Source organism: Biomphalaria glabrata, chromosome 17, assembly GCF_947242115.1.
Source record: "Biomphalaria glabrata chromosome 17, xgBioGlab47.1, whole genome shotgun sequence".
In the NCBI taxonomy this organism is placed as follows: Eukaryota; Metazoa; Mollusca; class Gastropoda; family Planorbidae; genus Biomphalaria; species Biomphalaria glabrata.
Window position 1 is genome coordinate 14450696 of NC_074727.1, and position 13975 is coordinate 14464670.

A 13975-nucleotide genomic window follows, 5' to 3' on the forward strand; every position below is an offset into this window, starting at 1 on the left:
CTCAGTAATCATCGAACTTCTCCTGAAATTTGGAGAGATCAATTCAATGTTGATATAAAAACATGCATTCTATTGATACAGACTAGAGTTTTATGCCCTAAAAAAACATGGTGTCTATTGATACAGACTCAAGCAGAGTTTTATGACCTATTGAAACATGCAGTCTATCGATACAGATTAGAGTTTTATGTCCTATGTAAAGATGCAGTCTATTGATACAGACTCAAGTAGAGTTTTATGACCTATGTAAACATGCAGTCTATTGATACAGACTAGAGTTTTATGTCCTATGTAAACATGCAGTCTATTGATACAGACTCGAGTAGAGTTTTATGTCCTATGTAAACATGCAGTCTATTGATACAGACTCGAGTAGAGTTTTATGTCCTATGTAAACATGCAGTCTATTGATACAGACTCGAGTAGAGTTTTATGTCCTATGTAAACATGCAGTCTATTGATACAGACTCGAGTAGAGTTTTATGTCCTATGTAAACATGCAGTCTATTGATACAGACTCGATTGCTGTGTACTACATAGACTAGAAGTATTTTGAAAGAGAACCTGATAAGCGATGTGACTGTTTAATGCTCTGTGATGTCTGGTTAGGCTGTAGTAATTCTAGATGTAGACCCCCTAAACATAAAGACACACAACATGAAACTTAAGAGCTTATTAAAGGACTAAACTATAAGCTTGCTGACTAATTAACACATTGACTAAGCTATCTATTTCTTTAAATAAGATAGATCTATACGTATGAAAACTAACACTTTTATCAAGTAATAAGTAGTTCGTTTTTTAGCCAGCTAGGTACGTTAACAATGACTTACTTGCTAAATAACTAAACTATAATCTAGTTACTGACTAGCTTGCTTAGTGATTAAATTATAACCTAGTTACTGATTAACATGCATAGTAACTAAATTATAATCTTGTCTCCAAAATAGCAAACAAAGATAGAATAATAATATAGTTATTGATCAGTCGAAAAATGAAGAAATCATACTAGACAAATAAAGTAAACATTATACATTCGAAAAAAATTAAGCTAAAAATCTAAATCAACTAATTTACGCAATTTTGTTAATTAACATACACTATGCATTCACACTGGGCTTATAATAGCAGCATGATTGGGAGAGTAGAGTTCTACAATTTAACCAACAAAACAAATCACGCTAATTTTCCTCCCGAAACACTTACCAGACTCACCAGACGTGTCAAGTCAACCAAATCAACATTTCAATAATTAGCCTTGAACGCCATTAATAACAAGCAATTAACAATAGTAGCACCTCAAGGGGGCCTGCAAATCTAAAAGTTCATCAAGTCACCACACCCTAAAGGTTCAGCAGGTCACCACACCCTAAAGGTTCAGCAGGTCACCACTAGTTGTTGGTACAAATCAAACGAGCCAACACCACAGATTTGTGGACTTGCTATGAAAGTGTAAATACCGATCAAGTATAGAACCTCGGGAAGTAAGGGAGCCAAGGCAGAATATAACCGATATAAGTAAAATATAAATTATCTTTTTTTTAAAATAAGCAATTATTATCTAAGGTAAAGAACTCCTCGCTTACAACTATATCCCTCAATAATGCATAAGCTGTTCCCCTTATTTGATATCAAACACAATAATTAATTACCAATATTTAAGTGATTAAATGGTCAATTTTTCAATTGATTCAGATTTTATTAGGTACAATAAATAATTGTCTAAAATTTCAACTTGATCCGAGAAAGGGTGCGGGAGAAATGGTTTGGATTATGATATAAGTGGACCATACCCTACATATTGAGCCATATCTGAAAACTGAAAAATTAATTTCTTTTATCTGTATCTAACAAAATAATTATTACCAGTACTCAACTGAGTCATTGGTTAATTATTTTATTGATTCAGGACTTGTTTATTCCAATGACTATTTGTGCAAAGGTTCAACTTGATCCGAAAATGGGCGTGGGAGAAATAACGTGTATAAACTTTTGACCAGACAGACAGAGTGAATTGATATAAGATTTGTAATAATAAACAAGTGAAGTAACAAGTAACTCCTTATATGTCACGCCCCTCCTAGACATTTTCAGTCATGATGCGGTTACCCCGGCTATTTCGTAGCCTATATAATACATGCAAAGTAGGAAATTCAGGCATTGCAAAGAAAGCTTGGCAAATTTAGGAAAGTAAAAAAACAATTGCTTTGCCTATTTAATGACTAGAATAGCATCAGGCACATTATAAAATATCCAACATAGAATATATTTATAAATAAAGTATGCACATAAATAGTAAAAAAACAAAACAAATAACTATAAAAATCTAAAGTTTGAAAATAATTTAATAGACCCTTTTTTCTCCTGCTACAGAGTTATGGCCTTTATGACAAGGAATCACAATTTTCAAAAGTATTGCATACATTTTGTTTATTTTCTACTTTCTAGTCTATGAATAGAAACTAATTGTGGATAATAGTTTCGAAGAATCGTCTAAATTTCATAAAACCCTTTTCAAACAAAACAGATGACCTCAACACGTTCCGCCCCATAGATCGAAAGGTCTGAAAGGGGAACTTTACTTACTTCACGTTTCAAACGAAACAGATGACCTTAACATGTTCCGCCCCATAGATCGAAAGGTCTGAAAGGGGAACTTTACTTACTTTACTTTTTAAACGAGGTTTCAAACTTTGCCTGAATAAGTTTTAGTCTTTCTGTAGAATGCCCAGGCAAAAAGGCAAAGTATAAAATAGCCAAGTTATTTTACAATAAGAACGTTATCACCCAGTAATGAATTTTCTTCTAATGTAATCATCTGTTTCGTGCGGCCACTCCACACAGAAGACCTCAGCCTCTCTATATAAGTCTTCGTAAGAGCGGTTAGTTTACTCCCTAACAAAAAATGGAACCTTTTCCCGCCCCAATGCCTCCGTCCCAACGAAAAAACAATCCTGGTTAAGTGAGTGAATCAATCTACTCAATAGTAGGCCCGATATAAAATTCTAATGATAGGCCTATAGATCCAGTATTAGACTTAAAAGACTATGCTCAAACTGCTCTATTTATTTAATTATTTATTTCACTCTTTAATGAATAGGGCCTACATGCTGAGAGGCCCTCTGACATGGCTGTTCAAGATATAGATTTTCAAGACCAAATTTAATTTTAACAGATAATATTTTAAAAAATAGGGTTTTCCCAGTGCGGCCACTAAGCAGGTAAATCTATTCCCAAAGATATACATCAACTTTATCAAATTTCTAAGAAAATCACTAGAGTCGTTTTCGAGATCCGTGTACAGATTTTTCTCAGTTCCTGCGAATTTGCAAGCTTAATAGAGTAAAACTACGCTTTTACTTAAAACTAACAAGAAATACTGTCTGAAATAGCGACACCGATAGATTAAGTTCTTTTTAAGAAATCAAGCAAAATATATGAGAAAGAACTGCTCAATTACTGCCATTTCTCTCAAAGACGAAATATTTATTTCATTTTTTCTATATGAAACAAAATTAACTAATTACCACTAATTTATTAACTAATTGTTTATTTTATTGATTCATGTGATGTCATCGACAATAAATTATTGTGAATACAGCTGTAGGCAGATGAACCTTTTTATTGACCTTTGTAGATTTGATACCGAGTCTTATACATTCAAATCTGTTCGTCTTACTCAATCAGCTAACCACTTAACTCATTTACAGAGCGATGATAAGAAATAACTAATAGCTGTTTTTTTTTCTTTTTACAATTTTTTTTTAAATTGTCTATTTGACAGGATTCTGTGACACTTTTTTCTCCCACTTCCCATTCTCGTATCAAGCTGAAACTTTGAACAATAATTTATGTTCAGGTCGAACAGTAGACACAGTTTCCGTGGCCTTCTATTCCGTCCAAGATTCTAAACATTACACTGTAAACACTCACGCCAAAAAGAATAGATGATTAATAATTGCCTGAAATATTTAGTTTTGTTCCAATCGTGTAGGCCGCCATTGATTGTTTGATTTGACAACTATAGTGACTATACATGTTAATAAATTCTTTAGTCAACATGGAGGAACGGATAACAATATTCCTTGTTGTTGTTTTGAACCCAGAGATCATTTCGATTGTTCTTTAATTATTTAATGTTCGTCTTTGGTTTATTAAAGAGCTCTCTTGCGTTTTGGTAACGTTACACTGACCGATCAGCCTGACAGATAGCCCTACCATTACCATCGTATGATTAGATGCTACTGACATGGCTTGATAAAGACCTGAGGTGACATCTGACATTGACATCTAGCTTTCATTATCGATTATGAAATTACGTAATACTAGTAGCAATGAGTACATATTTGCATAACCTCTGTGTAATTATTTATGATTTCTATATTGAATCACTTAGGGAATCTATAGAAATACTTAGGAACTCTATAGGGTCACTTAGGAACTCTATAGAATAGCTTAGGAACTCTATGGATTCACTTAGGAACTCTATAGCATCACTTAGGAACTCTATGGAATCACTTAGGAACTCTATGGAATCACTTAGGAACTCTATGGAATCACTTAGGAACTCTATGGAATCACTTAGGAACTCTATAGTATGACGATGCACCCTAACGCCTTGATAAAATAGAAAAGAAGCAAAATATAAAATTGCTTTCTGACTGCCTCTTGGCACAATATAGTTTTGGGTATTTATTAAGCGCATATCATGATGAAACAAGACTGTCACCACACACCATTCAATGATGCATTTGATCAAAGAAGCTATTCATTAAATCTATATTATACGAGCAACAAATACCATTGACTCACTGAGATCAAGAGATCTCAACTGTCGAACGGATTCGCATGAAATTTCGTGTACAGTTTCCTTTCCAGAAAGAGAGAGATAGAGGGGGGGGGGAGAGAAGCAGAGAAAGAATGAGAAAAATGAAAGAGAAAGAGAGGGGGAGAGAGAGAGAAGTAGAAAAAGAGAAAGAGAAGGGGGAGAGAGAGAGAAGCAGAGAAAGAGAGATAGAATGAAAGAGAAAGAGAGTGGGCCGTTTGAATTCAATTAATCTCAGAAACACACAGCATACTAAGATTCAAGTGTTTTCAGGAGCGAGGCAAAAAAAAGGGAGGTCAGAGAAAGGTTATAGGCCAGAATTTAGTGTGTTTGGAAGGGTTATTTCAATTGGGCCGTTCCAATTAAACGTAACATATACTGGAGAACACTGGTGGGGGGGATGTTGAAATGCGGACATTTTGATTGAAAGTGAAAAAATGAAATAAAAGTGGAAGGTAAGGCCAAAGTTTTATGTGAGCATTGGCAGGATGTAATGTGACGGTACGTGACGTTTTGGCGCCGCCGTTTTGGCCCCGCCGTTTTGGCCCCGCTGTTTTGGCGACGGGATGTTTTGGCGCGAGCCGTTTTGGCCACGGGACGTTTTGGCGCAAGATATCATTTGACGATTATTTAATAAGCACGTATATTGTATGTATAGTATGAATTCTAACACCGTTCAGCGAATTTTTTTTTTTTTTAAATTATAAAGGTTTTGCTTATTTCATGAATATAGGCCTACAATAAGTCAGATTCCTGAATGGTAATGACATGCTATATGTGAGTTCTTCTAATCGCACTGGATGACATTTTTGGATTTCTTTCCAAAAGATTTTTTTATTTGACATTAGTGTAATATACGAACTAGCTAATTGTCACACTTTAATATAACAAAAACCATGTTACATCTAAGGCTCTATTACGCAATAACTCCACACATAGTAAAGATCATGATACGGAATGTGGTCAGTACGAACTCTAACGTGAATCCACAAATATAAACAAACACTATGGGCGACAATAGGTAGACACAATTTCACGACACTAAGATACTTTGGAAAGATATATTTTGAGAAATTGGGTAGGGGTGATTTGGGTGACACATCTCGCATTGACGCAAAACATAGATTTGAATAATTCTTTTAAAAGAAGTAATACAATAAACGTACATAATGTATTTAGCGCCAAAACGTCCCGTCGCCAAAACGGCTCGCGCCAAAACGACATTCGCGCCAAAACGGCGGGACCAAAACGGCGTCGCCAAAACGGCTGCGCCAAAACGTCCTGCTTCGGTAATGTGAGAAGGAAGGCCCAGGGCCAAAAATAAATTTTAAAAAGTCATAGAGCCTATTAAATATATTTCGAATAAGAACTGAATAGCAGATGAATAGTCAGATAGTGTACATCTTAAATGACACAAACGTTACTTCAAAAAAAAAAAAAGATGATTATATCCTACGCGTCATGCATTTAGTCATGCGTAACAACTAGTTACTAGACCTTTTTTTTTGTTCAGGAGGAGATTTGGAGGGTGTACACAAAGTGATAACTCAAATTTACGGGCTGGTCTGATTCAACTTGATATATACTATAATGATCTGGCTAAAGCAGCGGTTCTCAACCTTTTAAGCTCGGCGACCCCTTTTTACAATCCCTCACTTTGCCTCGACCCCCCAACACCCTCACACACACACAAGAATAGAAGAATAGACAAAACAATCCATATTTTCGATGGTCTTAGGCGACCCCTGGCAAATCGTCAATCAACCCCTAAAGGGGTCGCGACCCACAGGTTGAGAACCCCTGGGCTAAAGGAGTGTCTTAGAGAGTGTTTAACTTTATATCATCATATCGTTATAGGTAAAAAAAAAAAAAAAATTCACTAAAGTACAATAAGTTAACACTAATAGAACTAAAATAGTCTAAAATAAACAATATATAGCCTGGTAACAAATCCACAAGCGAAGCCGGCGGGTAATGCTACTTTCTTCATATAATTTGCAAGAATTAAAAAAAAAACTTTTTTTTGTCATAGAAAATACGACAGACAATGTGAATAACTAATAAATTAATTCGGATCTGTCACTTATAACTACGTAGTCTAAATGACCACCAAGAAATACTCTGTTCTATTATTATTCAACAAAAATAAGAGCATCCGCACTCACTTTCTGTCCCACAAGAGTGCCACAATTTTTTCTTCTTCTGTTCTGTGTCACAATTCAATATTCCCAGCATTGGACTGAAGGACTTGAAGGGGAAACAACAACGCAAGAAGCACTTATTCTTCCTTTTGAATTGATATTGCTAAATCGATGACATTTTTTTGTGGCGCTCAAAGCGTTGTTGCTCTTCCATTGATTGTGGTTTTAAACCCATGCTCACGGTGTACTGTGTTACCATCTACAGATAAATTATCTCCCTTTGAAACTTGTTTCTAATGTTTAGTGAAACGACTACATGAAATATTGTCACAGATGAATGTGTGTGTGTGTGTATGTATGCATGTATAATCTATTTTTACAATCTGCGCGAATGACCGGAAGTGTGTTTGTTGTCAGAGAGTTGTCAGAAAGAGAGTCCAGCTTGTGTGTGATATGACGTAAAGATTATTAAAGGTTCTGTGTTTGATCTAGTGGTTGAATTGTTGTATTTCGTTAACTACAGCTGAACCAGGGACACCTGGAGACGTAGCGAGACTTAAGGTAGATTCTAGACAGTTGTAAGTATAAATGTAATAGGAAAGCTGTGACAAATATCATGGGATGACCTAACACAATCGTTTGCTTCAAGTTTATGGTCGTATATCTGAGTATTAGACATGATTGTGGTAAAAAGAACGGGGTGTCATAGAGTTATACTTAATTAGTCAACCTGGGATCAAAGTGTCAGTTTTTTCGTGACGTCGTACCTGTGACCTGGCAAAGAGCTACATTGGTCGAAACTGCCCACATGTTGCGACGGTTGGTCTCGGCAGGATTCAAACTCAGATCATTGTGACAACAGTTTCCATTGCAAATCACACGTCTAATAATAAGGATACTCTTCGAGTCCGAAGATTACCGAGGAATGCAGTATTTCCCGTGGCTAGCAGCCCCACACGTCTAGTCAACTACCTAATAGGAGTTCTGTACAAACATGTTTTTAATTGGAGCGAGTTCCCGCTTGTTGTTGGGTCTACGGACTCCGCAGTGATCAAAGTATTATTCATGTCAAACTAGCAATGCCACAACCGTTTGTCTGTCTATTACAAATAGTTATTTCTCCTACTTCCAATTCTCGGATCAAGTTGAAAATTTACACAGTTATTCATTGTCCAAGACAACAGAAGAGCCCATCAAAAATTAATCAATGGATCTCATTCACCTAAATGAGCAGTCACGTGATGTCCATGGATAAAACACCGAAAAATACGGTCACGTGATATCCTTGTTTGAATTGAATTAGGCCGTAAGGTATAGAAAAGATGGGGAAGCGAGTGACTTAAGGGTGTTTGTTTACGCTTGGTGAAAGAGGTTCATTGATTAATTAAGTAGATGTAAATTGTGTTTTATAAAGAAAAGGGAAATAAATCTTGCAGAACTGAACTATGGCAGTAATTGTGCTGTTCTTTTCCCCAATATAACTTTGTTGTTTAAAAAAAAGTGTGTTTTTTAATATATTTTGCTTGTGTTCTATTGTATCTAATATTCATGTCGTACACGATGCGTTAGATCAGCCATATTGTCGTGCCGAGAGATCGTTGGTTTCACACAAACAGGTATGTGTGTGTGTGTGTGTGTGCTGGATTTCAAAGAGCTGGACATTGACCCCCTGAGACCTGGTGTGCTATCATGTTCACCTGGACACGAGATCAATACGACCCGTGAAAAGCTCAGGTATAGAAAATAAACAAACAACGACAACAACAAAAAAAACTCTCCATTGACACTTAAGAGCTATTGAATGCTTGGTTCCAAATAAAATGTATAGTCGCCCGAGCCCTGCTGTTTTGTACTGAGGGCTAATTTAATGAAAACCTGATGCTGGTGTCACCTTACTCCTCTTTTATTTGTATTCCTTCGCTCAGCTGGGGGCTGGGGGCTTCAAGGTAGGCAAGACTACAAGATGAACATGAGTGCCATTGAAATAAGTTCATTAGATTTGAGGCTGGTTAAAGGAGTGTGCCTGTAATGAGGTGCTCGAAGTGAAGGTATATAATAATGGACGTCTAGTCTAGTGGGAATCCTGGAATGGGCGACAGAACAATGTGGGTTTGAATTTAGGAAAACGAGTTCTAGACTATGTGTATGAATTGGGAGATCTTTTTGTTTGTTTAGGGGGGGGGGTGCTGGACAAGAAGCATAAAGTAGTTGTACAATGGACACTCAGGATAATGTCACTCATTCTAAATTCTTTGTTGAACCTAAATGGTATAGGGTGACGTATAACGTATATTTGACGATCTCTGCTATTAATCCTTACTTGAAAAACACAATTTTCAAAAACAAAAAGATAAACTTTAATCTTCATTTTGTTTAGTTCAAAATTTAAATCATTCCAATGAAACACGACTCAAAATTAACCTTTTTTAAAATAGACACTCACTTGAGCTGTACATCTGATCCAAGTGATCCTTAATAATTATCCCACTTTTACATATATCTACATAAATAATTGATCCTTCACATTACATATAGCATGTGAGATGTGTGGCTGAGAGGCAAATACCTTGGTTATCTAACTGATGGAACTGTGTTCAAATTTTGAATATTAAAGTCGAGAAAAACTGGAGCCAAGTTGTGTTGGCTGAACGCCTAAAGGCAGCATGGAAACCTCCTTCCTGATACGCCACACCCTCGCGTCTACATGTCCACAAAGGGATTAGACCAGAGCGTACTGAGCTGGATAGAGGAACATGAAAGACGCTCAAACAATGGTTCGTGCGGTATACGCGCTGGACTGTCGTCTCTATGGACCCGGGTTCAGACCCTGCCACCCTGCCATCCCCCGCGGTCCTGCTTGGACTACGATGTAGGAACATAAAGCAGAGAATGAATATTTGTTCATTTGTAACATGATAATAATAATAATAATCACTATACAGAATGTCTTGTGGGAGTCGACCATGTGACATTCTGAGAACATGACCAAGCCAGCCAAGGCGTCTGCTGCTGATAACAGCGTGGATGGCTTGACACCCTGCTCTTCACAACACTTCCTCATTGGTTATTTTATCTTGCCACCTTTTTAAAAAAAAAATCCGCCTCCGCCTTAGGCATCGGAGGTGGAAGATATTCACCTTTTTTTTCTGCCGAAAGTAGGTTGGCCATGTTTCACTAAGGCTTTGGTATTGCTCGTCAGCAAGGTATTGTCTATATGGTTATCTAATAGAAGGCAGAAGAGCCACTGGTCGCCCACTTTTAAGGTATATTGATGTATGCAGATGCGATAGAAAGTTCTTCCAAATCGACACAAATATTTACGAAAACGAAGAACTGAAGTAGATCCACATGGAGAGCATAAAGGAAGGAAGCTGAACTGGTGATGGCATACACACCAGAAGTAGAAAAAAAGGAAGAACGTGCAGCAGTGCTTGGTGATGACAGATGCCCAACTTGTGACAGCAGCTGTGTATCAAGAATTGGCCTCTTTCGTCACATGATTGGATGGTTTCGACCTCATTTGCCAACACGATGTTGACATGTAGAAAACCTGTTAGCCATGAATCCTAGCGAGTGGTAAAACTGACCAGCACATCCAAGAAAGAGATCCAAACTCAATCCTTTTATTTTATAATGAACGAAAGTATATACGATTTGTAGAGAAAAACTCACAGAAAGCTAAAGAATTCTATGCACAAGATATTGGATTATTATTACTGTAGTAGGCCTAGTTATGTTTTAAAGTTGTTTATGTCAGTCAGCTCCACAGTGAGAAGAAATTCAACTCATTACAAAGCATTTAACAGCAACTAATTTTCTGAATAAAACACAACCCTTTATGTATCCTATGTCTACATGTTCTTAACACATTACTTATTCAAATATAAACACCGAGACGCGCTAACAAGCCATGCTATCAACAACTTTGTATTAGTCCGGCCAGTTGGTCTGTCATGAATGGTCCCCATTATAGGTCACTAAGGTCAGACAATATACACGCACCAATCTGTCATCAATGCTGTTACAATTACAAAGTCTTAAGTCTTGATCGTGTGTCCTGAGGGTGCTGTGATGGTGTCGGCAACCAAAGCTTACCAATTCCCTCAGTCACATACTGTCCGAAATTAGTGTAGGACAAAACATTCTTTGACATTGTTTAATTATAATTTTTTCGGACGAATCTGTCCCAGCGTTCCTTGTATTCGTCGTGTTCTTTAATTCCAAGATGTTCCTCGTGTTCCTTGAGATGTTCCTCCAGTTAAGTCTTGTTGATACTGTTGACAACACATCAAGCATATGAGCTCCTCTATGTAAGAGACTGAACTCTGTGATTCTATTTGCTAAATGATATACACTGTCACAGATGCCATTATAGATTTATTTGTATATTTCACATTTAAAAGCTTATGTGTAAATAGAAATATAAACCCTTGACTGAGCCTCAGGAATTACCCCACAAATCTAGACCCTTGACAGCACCTCAGGTTTTACCCGAGACGTAATTATGATGTTGCAAATCTATTGGTTTATTTGAAAATAAATAAAGACATTTTTTTAAAAGAGTTAGCGCCAGAGAATTGACGAGGGAAAAAGAAGGCCAGTCAATGAAAGAATTCCATAGTAGATAGTCACGTTTCTAAGGGCTCTGATTTAAAGCCTTTGTAATGTTTTTTTATACTTGTTGATCTGTAACTTGTACATAAGCTGTACTTACGTTTTATATTTAAATAAAGTTCCAGAGTTGTGTTTTAACAAAGAATCTTTTATTATGAATCCTAGATCGTCATTTATTCAACTATTTTAATTCAAGTAAAATCCCCGGCACCACAACACACGTTGTGACATCTTGTGTGTTGTGGCATACACATATACATGCTCTTTATTTGAGTCGAAGAATAAATTCTAATTTTAAAACAATCCTGTCCGTTATGTCTACAACATTGATCTGATACAATGATTACACGTCATTCACTTCGAGCGTACAGTACAAAAACAGTCAGGAAAAGATTTGCGAATTCCTAAGAAAGCAAGGCGTCCTTATCAACGAACGTCGGAATTTATAGTTTCCCGCTGTTTTGTTTAGAATGATTTCCCTTTAATCCCTAACGATCTTTTCTATGAAGCTCCCGTATGTTCACTTTGAAATTAACATCGTAGACTTTTATTCTAGGTTTTTATCCCCCCCCCCATTTTTCCTGGGGGAGGGGGTGGTGAACCGAACGGAGGGATATTTTTCCTCGGGGTTTATTGTAGACATTTTTTTCCACCGAGAAAACTGATTTTTCTGACTGACTGTACAAATACAAAATGATAATCTCCAGAATTTCCTCGGATGAAAGCTTGTGGACTTTCTTCCTGAGGCACACTTGTTTAATGAAAAGTGTTGAACAAATGTGTCGATAAGATTTTAGAAATATTTATAGTTTTAAACATTTTCCCCCTTTGAAACACATAGATCTATATTTTATTTTAGATGCCCAAAAAATGATGAATGTGTTATATACTGAAGGTTTATGGTGAAAGTTGTAGAACTGTTAATTTTGAGTACCATATGTGGCACACAAAATTGATAGCGCAAGCAATTTATAATTCAAATAATCTATATTACAAACAAACTATAGCAAAGGCAAATTATAGCACAGATTTTTATAGCACAAGCAATAATTTATAGTAGAAACGATTTGTAACACAAAACATTTATAGCACAAACAATTTATAGCACAAACAATTTATAGCATAAATCATTTACAGTACAAACTATTGTTATTCAAGAAGATTTTTTTCCAAACATTTATTTACACATTGTTAAAGAGAACATTGAAATGATGCTGCTGCTGCTGCTAATGCTAATGTTGATTAAAAAAAATAATGAATTGTATTAAATGATGGTTCAATAATGATGAATGATGATAATTACGATAAAAGTGTGATACAAGTGATGTGATGTGACACTGTGAGGTAGCATTTAAATGTTGAGTGACATTGCAGTGTGGGGTAACATTGGGATGCAAAGAGATGTGACGTGACAGTTTGGGGTAGCATTTAAATGTTGAGTGACGTTGCAGAGTGGGGTAACGTTGGTATGCAAAGAGATGTGACGTGACAGTGTGGGGTAACGTTGGTATGCAAAGAGATGTGACGTGACAGTGTGGGGTAACGTTGGTATGCAAAGAGATGTGACGTGACAGTGTAGGGTAACGTTGGTATGCAAAGAGATGTGACGTGACAGTGTGGGGTAACGTTGGTATGCAAAGAGATGTGACGTGACAGTGTAGGGTAACGTTGGTATGCAAAGAGATGTGACGTGACAGTGTGGGGTAACGTTGGTATGCAAAGAGATGTGACATGACAGTTTGGGGTAACGTTGGTATGCAAAGAGACGTGATGTGACAGTGTTGGGTAACATTGGGATGCAAAGAGATGTGACGTGACAGTTTGGGGTAACGTTGGTATGCAAAGAGATGTGACGTGACAGTTTGGGGTAACGTTGGTATGCAAAGAGATGTGACGTGACAGTGTGGGGTAACGTTTGGATGCAAAGAGATGTGACGTGACAGTTTGGGGTAACATTGGTATGCAAAGAGATGTGACGTGACAGTGTGGGGTAACGTTTGGATGCAAAGAGATGTGACGTGACAGTTTGGGGTAACGTTGGTATGCAAAGAGATGTGACGTGACAGTTTGGGGTAACGTTGGGATGCAAAGAGATGTGACGTGACAGTTTGGGGTAACGTTGGGATGTAAAGAGATGTGACGTGACAGTTTGGGGTAACGTTGGGATGCAAAGAGATGTGACGTGACAGTTTGGGGTAACGTTGGGATGTAAAGAGATGTGACGTGACAGTGTGGGATAACGTTGGGATGTAAAGAGATGTGACGTGACAGTTTGGGGTAACGTTGTGATGTAAAGAGATGTGACGTGACAGTTTGGGGTAACGTTGGTATGCAAAGAGATGTGACGTGACAGTGTGGGGAAACCTTGGGATGTAAAGAGATGTGACGTAACAGT

At 37.1% G+C, this 13975-nt stretch overlaps 1 protein-coding gene across 2 annotated transcripts in view; it reads left to right on the forward strand.

Moving 5' to 3' along the window:
* Positions 1-13975, forward strand: part of LOC106076837 (uncharacterized) — a 217092-nt gene that overhangs the window by 71875 nt on the left and 131242 nt on the right. The window lies entirely within an intron of this gene.